This window comes from Mirounga angustirostris, unplaced genomic scaffold (assembly GCF_029215605.1).
Source record: "Mirounga angustirostris isolate CCGP_5_RB_7025 unplaced genomic scaffold, mMirAng1.0.hap1 SCAF_13, whole genome shotgun sequence".
Lineage (NCBI taxonomy): Eukaryota > Metazoa > Chordata > Mammalia > Carnivora > Phocidae > Mirounga > Mirounga angustirostris.
The window spans coordinates 86,920,997-86,932,375 of record NW_026991721.1 but is presented as its reverse complement, the minus strand read 5'-3'; the positions used below and the strand labels follow the sequence as shown (position 1 = coordinate 86,932,375).

The following is an 11,379-nucleotide window of genomic DNA, read 5'->3' as shown; positions in this document are numbered from 1 at the left end:
GCCAAATAGGACAAGAGAATTCCTGCTATTTTAGAGCACCGTTGACAGTGAAGAGGATAATCATTTTAAACAATCTATCAGGCTTACATTGAGTAAAAATTCCTGGCTTAATAGCCTGGCTAATCTTCCTGGCTGGCCTAAGCTATCTGTGTTTGAACAGAAAATGTTGTTGTCTCTTATCCCATCTATTCCTGTGGTGAGCAATGGGTCTGTACCCATTGCTGGAGCCAGTCCTGATGATATCATCCTCATTGCCATGGGAACACTGTCCTTTTGCAAAGATGAGAGTTAAGCCCACCCTAAAAAAGTCCAAGAGCTCTCTTGACGTATAATCAGAATTCTTCAGTGGGATTTAGGTATAATCTGTGAGGAGTTCCATGAAAGAATAAGTATTTCTGAATTTTACTGAAAGTCTCCTGAATTCCAAGACTTAAAAAAGAAAATCCTATCTTCAAATAAAGAGAGAAAAGAAGTATTCTTTTGCAGAGGTAGCTGGGTATTTACTCAGTAGGATGATCTGTGTTTTTGTACTTTCTAGAGTACACTTGAATATCCTCCCAACCCTCCAATAAGCCTCGTTCCCTGGCATCTCAGAAGACTAAAACCCTATGACAAAGAAAAGTTGTCTGGGATATTTTGGTATAACTCCTTTGATCCTTTGGGCTGTAAAAAAGAGTTGTACATTTGCTACTCTTTGGTAAAGCATACTAACTTCATGAATATGTGGCTCATTTTCTTTTTTTTTTTTTATTCTTATGTTAATCCCCATACATTACATCATTAATTTTAGATGAAGTATTCCATGATTCATTGTTTGTGCATAACACCCAGTGCTCCATGCAGAATGTGCCCTCCTCAATACCCACCACCAGGCTAACCCATCCTCCCACCCCCCTCCCCTCTAGAACCCTGTTTGTTTTTCAGAGTCCATCGTCTCTCATGGTTCGTCTACCCCTCCGATTTCCCCTGCTTCATTCTTCCCCTCCCGCTACCTCCTTCTTCTTCTTCTTTTTTTTTTTTCTTAACATATATTGCATTATTTGCTTCAGAGGTACAGATCTGAGATTCAACAGTCTTGCACAGTTCACAGCGCTTACCAGAGCACATACCCTTTCCAGTGTCTATCACCCAGTCACCCCATCCCTCCCACCCCCCCCACTCCAACAACACTCAGTTTGTTTCCTGCGATTAAGAATTCCTCATATCAGTGAGAGCATATGATACATGTCTTTCTCTTTTTGACTTATTTCACTCAACATAATACCCTCCAGTTCCATCCACGTCGTTGCAAATGGCAAGATCTCATTCCTTTTGATGGCTGCATAATATTCCATTGTATATATATACCACATCTTCTTTATCCAGTCATCTGTCGATGGACATCTTGGCTCTTTCCACAGTTTGGCTATTGTGGACATTGCTGCTATAAACATCGGGGTGCACGTACCCCTTCGGATCCCTACTTTTGTATCTTTGGGGTAAATACCCAGTAGTGCAATTGCTGGATCATATGGTAGCTCTCTTTTCAACTTTTTGAGGAACCTCCATACAGTTTTCCAGAGTGGCTGCACCAGCTTGCATTCCCACCAACAGTGTAGGAGGGTTCCCCTTTCTCCGCATCCCCGCCAACATCTGTCGTTTCCTGACTTGTTAATTTTAGCCATTCTGACTGGTGTGAGGTGGTATCTCATTGAGGTTTTGATTTGGATTTCCCTGATGCTGTGGCTCATTTTCTTTCCCCATTTGTCCAGCGAGGATTATAGTAGGAAAGTTCTGAGCTTTTCACCTAGGGGAAAAAAAAAAAAAGATTTGTGGCATGAAAAGATTACACTTCAGTTCCTAAATGGACATGTTACATATTTCTGGAATCCAGTGGCCTCTAGAGAAAGCCCTGTCTGTGTCAACACAGGCTACAAAGATAATTACTTTTTTTAAAAGGCATTAGTCTATCACTAAAGTTGCACATTTGTGGGGACACTAATTGTCCTGTTTTTTCTGTACTGTCAGAAGCCGTGGCTAAGCCCATGGGGACCTGTCAGTATTGATGTCACCATTTTTGTTTGTTTGTTTTTTTTGTATCCCAAGAAATTTCCTGGCTGGTGGTTTCAATAGCCAATGGAAGCCTGGCAGAGCAGGCTGAGTCCTTGGACAGGTGGAGCCAATGGCTCTGTTGTGGAAGCCAAAGAAGGAAGGACAAAGGGACTCGAACCACACCTAGGTTATGGGATCCTGATTATGAGTAAAGTATCAGGAAAGGCTAACAGTTTAAGGAAATAAAGGCCCTTTTAAAGAGCAACACATCATTCCCCTCTTGTGTCTGAGAACAATGTCCCCCAGACTCAGGCTCTGAGAAGTGGAGTAACTTACTTAGACACACAGAACTGATGAGTTTTGGAACTGGATTTAACTCTCTACTCCCAAGATCCAGGCTACCAAATTTCCATCATTTTTAGCAAAGAGACTAGAAGCTGTTTAGAGTTCTTGAATTTTATCCAGACATCATTCAAGTCTGTGAGTTGCTTACTACAGTTCCTTTACCTGCCATCCCAACCTCACCCCGTGCTGTTCTTTTATCTTCCCAAAAAGCATGACAATGTCAGTGAAGAAAAAGTTCATCTTTTCTTTGCCAACATTAATAAGACATAGTCAAGAGCAGTGAAGGTACACACAGCAAACTCAATCCTAAGAAAACCTAAACTTAACTTCTACAGTGAATGCAGCTCAATTTTTAAAACCAACTCATTTGGGGAAGCTTTTCAAATTTTGCACTTACTTGAAGATTATAGGAAATTGAATTAAGAGGCTCTTTGACCCTCTGCTAGCTGGGGTATAGTTCAGGGGTCAGACTGGCTGCTGCCTTATGTTGGCAAAGTAATTTGGGTAATTCATCCACAACCTGCCTTTTGATCTGTAACACAGAAGTAAGAACTCATGATTGGTTTAGTCTCATTGATTGGGTGCTCAAGTGCATGTGGGAACTTGAATGCAGCGATACTGCAGACACAGTTCAATACCCAGTCCACAGGGTTGCTCAACAGGAATCCTTCTAAGATGCAAACCTGGTTATCACCCCCATTCCCCATCCCCCACCCTAACACCCATTAGTGACTTTCTTTCCCCATCAGAACAATGCCAAAGCCCTCCTTCTGACATTTAGTTTGGCTATAATCTGGCCCCTTTTCAGACCCATCTCCTACCCTTCCGACTACATAGACCAGCAGTTGCCACTTAAATGCGGTTCTTGTGCACATGCTAGATGCTCCATGTGGAACTTCATCCTTCTAGCCCCACCACCTCCAAAGTCAGCAATTCCAGGAAGCCTTCTCCTTGTCTGTGCTAGACTATGTTAGGGCTTCTCCTATACTTTCCTAGCACTTTATATACGATCCTCATCACACTGTATTGTGATGAGTGATTTTCTTACACATACCACCATCTTTCCAGGAGCTTTTTGAGGGCAGAAACGGTCTCCTATTCAATTACATGTTCCAAGTATCAAACTTGGTATGTGGTAAAGCATTAGTGGATGCTCAGTAGTTGTGCTTTAAAAGGAGATTAGGGATGCAAAATAGATGATTTGATTTCTTGTCACAATATCACAATTTTTTAATCTGTTTTTTGAAATCTAAGTAACCCATATGCCATACAAACACATGTATGTTTACTCCAGGCATGTTTTGTGATTCTTGAAATCTCTAATCTGGCATTTGTGGTTCAGTGAAAGTACAAACTGAATTCCCAGCTGCTGAGCTACGGCAAGGATGCAGGTGAATAAGAAAGAAGGGCAGCTGAGTATAGACTAGAAGGTAGCAGGTAAAACTCAAAAGGTTTCAGCTGGGGAGCTGATTGGTGGGGACTGATCTCCAAGTCCAAGAAACCAGTTCAATATCAGTATCAGCATGTTAGAGAATAATATCAGGAAACACTATTTATTGAGAAAATGCCTGTATAGAAATCCTCTGCATAGAAAGAAACTTAGCAGATTGTAGAAATCTTCAGAAAAGTTATAGCTATTTAAGGCATACTTTTCCCTCCCAAAATAAATTGTTTTCCCCCATAAATGAGTTCCTTTTTTAGATTTTTATTCAGTCCTTCAGCATACCTCTATCCTTCCAGTCACCTAAAAATATAAAACCTGGAGATTTTGGAGCATTTTATGTTCTTTTATTTCTAATCATTAATGGTAATGAAAATAATAATGGTAATAGTAGTAGTAGTAGTAGTAGTAGTAGTCGTAAGCAGTGTTTATTGATACTTACTATGTTCCAGGCACCATTTAAGGTTTCACTTATTTGAGATACACAACAACCCATTTGAGATTGATAGTCCCATTTTTATTTATTTTTTAAAGTTTTTATTTGAATTCCAGTTAGTTAACACAGAGTGTTATATTAGTTTCAGATGTACAATATAGCGATTTAACACTTCCATACATCACCCGGTATTCCTCACTTGACAAGTGCACTCCTTAATCCCCATCACCTATTTCCCCCATTCCCCCTTCCTCCTCCCCTCTGGTCACCATCAGTTTGTTCTCTGTAGTTAAGACTCTGTTTCTTGGTTAGCCTCTCTCTCTCCTTTTTTCCTTTGCTCATTTGTTCGGTTTCTTCAGTTCCACATGAGTGAAATTATACAGTATTTGTCTTTCTCTGGCTGGATAGTCCCATTTTTAACATGATAAAAAAACTGAAACAATGAAATAATAAATAATTCTCCCAAGGTCACACATTTAATAATGGAGCAGGATTTGTACCCAGGCCGTCTGTTTCTAGAACTCATACTCCTAAGTGCTACAATGTTCTGTTGCCAGTTCCTACTTATTTTTGTGCTAAAATGTACCCCATTTCTTTTTATAAGTTGACAATTCCACATCAGATAAACTGATTTTGTTACTGTCCTGCTACCAATTTCTAGGTCAGGCTTTTGCCCCAGTTCCCCTCTATTCTGGTTCATCCCTTATCCTTGTGGATTTAGGAAGGCAGTGTGGTGTTGGAGGAAACCATATGGGCTTGAGAATCATGACAACCTAGGCTTAGTCTGTAAATCTAATATTTTACCTATGTCAACTTATTTAACTTTCTAATAATTCCAATTATTTACCTCATGAGTTTTTGTAAAAGTTAAATGAAATAATGTAGTGAATTGCACTTGGAATATAGTAGGTTAACTATAAATTGTAATTTCCTTGCTGAAACAAATTATATTTGGTAAGCTACCAATAAACAACCTGTTTCCCACCCCCATTTAGATTCATCTCTGCATAAAAATAAATAAATTCCACTCTCTTCATCAAAGTACTTGGAATCCTCTGAGATCTAAACTCAACCAATCTTTCTAGTTTTATTGTTATTTTAGGTAACCTATTCTATAAAACTATCAAATTATTTCTGAGATATCCCTTTAAATTTACCCTATTCCATAGTTTTGCTTACACAGTTTTCTTTATGCAGGATACAGTCTCTTTAAATTCTATTAAAATTCCAATTGTCTTCAAAGTCTATGTCCTTTGAAAATTATCATCCTTGAACATAATGGTAGCCTTCTGAATCTAAATATCTCCAGATATCCTCATTAAAACCTGTAAGTTCAATAAGGGACAGAAATGAAAGACATGATCCACATATTTGACATTTTTTAGGAGACAGAAAATTCAAATTGCTTTTCGATAGAGAAATTAACATTAAGTTGCAAAAGAGTTTCCACCATAGTCATAGCCTGTGAAAATGAAAGACGGGTGAGAGGGAGGCTTAAAAGATGACATGGAAAAGATAAGAGCAGAGTGGAAGACATAAATGAATCACCTCAGAAAGAAAAAGTACAATACTCTGTGCAAAAATAAATAAATAATAAATTAAATAAATAAATAAATAAATAAATAAATAAATAAATAAATAATAAATTCTGGAATGTGGGGAACACGGTTGTTCACAGAATTGACTACAGGGAGGTTGCTTACTTATTATTGGAACCAGAGGTGGTGCCTCCTAGTGATATTGCTTTTTTGAGTGAAAAAGATAAAGAGAAAAGGAGTGGTACTCCTTGGAGATGCAAAAGAAGGAGGTAAGGGGTGGGGGGGTTGTTAGGAATCTTAAATAAGCAAAAGAGAAACCAGGTATGCAAAATCACTTTTTATTTCTCCCTCCACCTCCTATGCATCATATATTAAAGTAACTGGACTTGTGGATGATAGCAGAGGAGAGCAGTCTTAAATTAGATAACCTATCCAAAAAAAATGCCTTGGAATAAGAAAAAAAAATCAAACTCCAACAAGGTCACTGTAAAATACAAAGGCAGAAAATATGAATAAAAACAGTTGATTAAAATGCTCCTCCCTAAACCAAAAACAAAACAGAAGAAAATGATTGCACAATTATCCAAATTAAAGTAAATATCCTGAAAAAAATTTTGGGAGGTTTAGAAAATAAACACACAGCTAGAAATAGAAATGCAAATCTCACTACTCCTGAAACTAATATTACACTATGTGTTAACTAACTGGAATTTAAATAAAAACTTGAAAATGAAGAAAGAAGAAAGAAGAAAGAAAGGAAGGAAGGAAAGAAAGAAAGAAAGAAAGAAAGAAAGAAAGAAAGAAAGAAAGAAAGAAAGAAAGAAAGAAAAGAAGAAAGAAAGAAAGAAAGAAAGAAAGAAAGAAAGAAAGAAAGAAAGAAAGAAAGAGAGAGAGAAAGAAGAAAAGGACAGAAGGGAAGAAAGGAAGGAAGGAAGGAAGGAAGGAAGGAAGGAAGGAAAGAAGGAAAGAAGGAAAGAAGGAAAGAAGGAAAGAAAGAAGGAAAAAGAAGGAAGAAAAGAAAATCTCAGAACACAAATGGACCAAAAAGAAAAGCAAGAGGTAGGGAGAGGGGAGGAAATGAGAATAGATGAGTGCATTAAACCAAGGAGAAAAATTGAAGACAAAAATAGAACCATCTCATAAGTGGAGAACAAATTACAACATGTGCAAGGGTGAATATGTAAATGAAAATTTAGTGAGGGATATTGAAGAAAGACATGAAAACAGAAGATTGAAAATGAAATGAAGAAAGAAAAGTTCAGAGAGAAAGAAATAATGAAAACTAAGCAAGGGAAGTCTAACAAACATATCATTGGTGTCCCTGGAAAAACTAAACAAACCAATAGAAAAAAAAATATTTAAAGTTATAATCCAAGACATAGAAATAAATTAAATTTAAAATTTTAAATGTCCCACTGTATACCTGATAAAACTGACCTAGAACAATGAACTCTGAGAAAATCTTTCAAAATTGGCCTTTATTGACCAAAAAAAAAAAAAATCCACATATTTCCCAGACAAAAAATGAATTCTTTAAGAGGATAAAAAGAAGAAATGAAGCAGGTGCCAGACTTTTCAACAGCAACACAGACAGCAAGGCAACAACGAAGGAGCTTTTTTAAGAAAATCAAAGAAAAAGTAGTGTCAAGTTTTTTTTTGTTTTTTTTTTTTTGTTTTATCCAGCCAAGTGGTCCTTTGTATATATATGCTACAAAAAACAGACTCGAGAATACAATAACTCCATCAAAGAACTCCATCTCAGAATTCTACTGAAGCATGAACTTCATCCAAACAAAAGATAACCAGGTAGGGGCACCTGAGTGGTACAGTCGGTTAAGCATCCAACTCTTGTTTTGGCTCAGGTCATGATCTCAGGGTCGTGAGATCAAGCCCCTCATCAGGCTCCCTACTGAGATTCTCTCCCTCTGCCCCTCCCCACCACTCACATGCATGCTATCTCTCTCTCAAATAAATAAATCTTTAAAAAAAGATAACCAAGTGAACTTCAACACATAGTAATGTGTATGTGTATGCATGTGGATGTACATGTGTATATACATATTATATATTTGTTATATATTATATATACACACATAGACATTATATATTATATTAATTGCATTATTAAATATTATATATGTTAGTGTGTATATGCACATATGTTGTATATATGTACACAATCACATATAGTACTATAGAGGTAAGAAGACTAAAACAATGTAGAGTTATGAGTGGAATAGTAGTAGGTAAATGTTATCTTTTCTGGGAAAGATGAAAGGATATAACTAAAGACAACTAGGTGAAGGAAAAGAGAAAGGAGAAAATGGAATAACATCATTGACTTATATAAGGTTACTAGGTGAGAGTCAAAACTACTATTTACAACCAAATAGTAAAAGATTAAAACCATACTGTAAAAAATTAAGAAAAACTAAGATTAAAGATAAGATTAAGGGGAAGAATACAAATGTAACCACTGGAAAAAAAATACACACTTACTAGATACTAAAATATATTTTAAAATAGCAAGGAAAACTCCATAGAAAAATATTGTAAATATAATATAATCAGTAACCATAACATATTTTTATTTTTTTTAAAGATTTTATTTATTTATTTGTCAGAGAGAGAGAGAGAGAGAGTGCGCACAACCAAGGGGAGCGGCAGGCCGAGGGAGAAGCAGGCTCCCCTTCAAGCAAGGAGCCCCATGTGGGACTTGATCCCAGGACCCTGGGATCATGACCTGAGCTGAAGACAGATGCTTAATGGACTGAGCCATCCAGATGTCCCCATAACATAAATTATATGGTAGTTTTGAGGTCAAACATAACAATCCTATGATAAGGGTAAAAGGTTTTAATTCACCTACTGCTATAAACTGAACATCTATGCCCCCCCCCAAAAGAAAACCTTATATGTTGAAATCTAATTTCCAATGTGATGGTATTTGGATGGTATAAGATACATTGGGAGGTGACTAAGTCATGAGGGTGGAACCCTCATGAATGGGATTCATGTCCTTATAAAAGAGTCCCCAGAGAGCTCCCTCCATAAGGAGACAGATGTCTATGAACTAGGTAATGGGCCCTCACCAGACACTCTATCTTCCAGGGCCTTGATCTCAGACTTCCCAGTCTCTGCAACAACTGTGAGAAATAAATTTATGTTGTTTATAAGCCACCCGGTCTATGGTATTCCATTATAATAGCCTAAACAGACTAAGTTACCTACTTAAGTAAAGTAGATTTTCAAGTTGGCTAATGACACAAAACCCAATTATTCTGTATACAGGAAATATACCTAAAATGTAAATATCTGGAAAGCTAAAAAGAAACATGTGGCAAATCTGTACTAGGCAAAGGAAAACAAAAATGAAAGCAGAAATTACAATCTTGATATCAAACAGAATTGAATATTGAATTCAGGCAAAAGTATTGAAGAAAACTTATATATATATACATATATATATATACATGCGTGTATATATATATGTGTGTGTGTATATATATATATGTTGTAATGCTGAAAGCTACAGCTCACAATAAATATTTGACAGTTATAATTATGTCTGCACCAAATAATAGAGAAATAACCTATATAAAACACAAAATAAATAAAGAAATTGCAAGGATAAATAGACTAAAAAAAACAGTAATAGGATACATCACTCTCAAATGATATCAGTGAAAAAATAATGATTAGAAGATCTAAAGAACATAATAAAATATCAATAAGATAGACCATAGATAGATAGATAGGTAGATAGATAGATAGATCGATCTATATATATATATCACCCGATGGGGGAGAATATGCCTTCTTTCCAAATATATATGGATTGTTCATAAGAAAGTTGATCATATGTAGGATCACAAACAAAACCACCATAAGTTTGGTAAATTAGAGATATTAGGAAAAATATTTTTATTAGAATGCAAGCCAAACACAAAATGCATTAATTAGAAAATTTTGAAATAAAAGGATGTCCACTTTGAAAACAACAACAAAAAATAAACATTTTTTATCAAACTTTTGAGTGAAAGAAAAGCTGCAGAGCAAAATAAGAGAATTGAAGAAAAATTAGTGATTGTGAAAATAGTACATAACAGAATATATGGGATACCCAGGGCAACCCTTAAGAAAATAAATATAAGAAACAAGAAGGGAATTAAAATGGTACACAAGTAATATCTAACAAGAACAAAAAGGCAGTGATGAAGAAAAAAGACATTTTCCTTCACCCTCCAGCTGTGGAAGCTGCAGCCCAACCCTGAGCCCCTGAGCCCCTGACCGAGCTGAGGGGACTCAGCAGTAAACAGAGTGGTGGCTGCCCCTCTCAGGAGACCACCGGATCACCTCTTCCCCTGGCCTTGCCTTCCCATGGCCACCTATGGACAGAGCCCCACGTGGCCAATGCGTATCCTCCATCGTATGCTGACCTTGGAAAGCTGCCAGAGATATTTCCAGCAGAGGATTTGGTTTTGGGTTGGTGAAACCGGATGTGAAAACAAAGTCATGCAGTGGTGTGGAATTCTCAACATCTGGTTCATCTAATACAGACACTCGTAAAGTTCGTGGAATAGCGGAGACCAAATATAAATGGTGTGGGTCTGGTCTGACTTTCACAGAAAAATGGAACACGGGTAACTCTCTGGGAACAGAAATTGCAATTGAAGACCAGATTTATCAAAGTTTGAAGCTAGTATTTAATACCCTTTTCACCCAACACGAGCAAGTGGTAAAATCAAGTCTTCTTACAAGAGGGAGCTAATAAACCTTGGTTGTGATGTTGACTTTGATTTTGTTTGGTTAGCTATCTTTGGTTATGAGGGCTGGCTTGCTGGGGATCAGAAGACCTTTTGACAGTGCCAAATCAAAGGTGACAAGAAATAACTCTGCAATGGGCTGCAGGACTGGGGACTTCCTGCTTCACACTAATGTTAATGATGGGACAGAATTTGGAGGATCAATTAGCAGAAAGTATGTGAAGATCTTGACACTTCAGGAAACCTTGCTTGCACATCAGGTACCAGCTACACTTGCTTTGGCATTACAGCCAAGTACCAGTTGGATCCTACTGCTTCCATTTCTGCAAAAGTCAACAACTCTAGTTTAATTGGAGTGGGCTCAGACTCTGAGGCCTGGGGTCAAGTTTATACTCTCTGCTCTGGTAGCTGGGAAGAGCATTCATGCTGGAGACCCCAAACTTGGGCTTGTTCTGTGGCTAGAGGCCTAATCTAGCTCAAAGAAACCTCTGGGAAGGGATATCAGAAGATTTCACCTTTGTATATTTCCAGCTTGACCAAGAAGGTGATCAGAACAAAGTTTGATCTAACTGTACTTCAAGTATTTAGACAGTTACTCGTTAGCTGGGTTCTAGGTGAATTGGTGATCTAATCTAGCTGCCAAAGCTGCAGTCATGCAGTCCCCTATATGTTACTTAAATGTATTTAACTGTTAAATATGTTACCCCCCAATAATGAAATAGACCTTTGTGAATGCTGTGCAATTGTGTGCATGTTTGTTTTTATGTCCCTATTAGCACTGCAGCAAGATATAAAATAAACCTTCAAAAATTAATAGGTTTC

General features: G+C 37.2%; 1 pseudogene; it reads left to right on the top strand.

Annotated features, from left to right (window-relative positions):
• The first annotated feature begins 10,171 nt into the window (after window positions 1–10,171).
• On the top strand, window positions 10,172–11,027 carry LOC123856724 (voltage-dependent anion-selective channel protein 2-like; annotated as a pseudogene).
• Window positions 11,028–11,379: the final 352 nt, after the last annotated feature.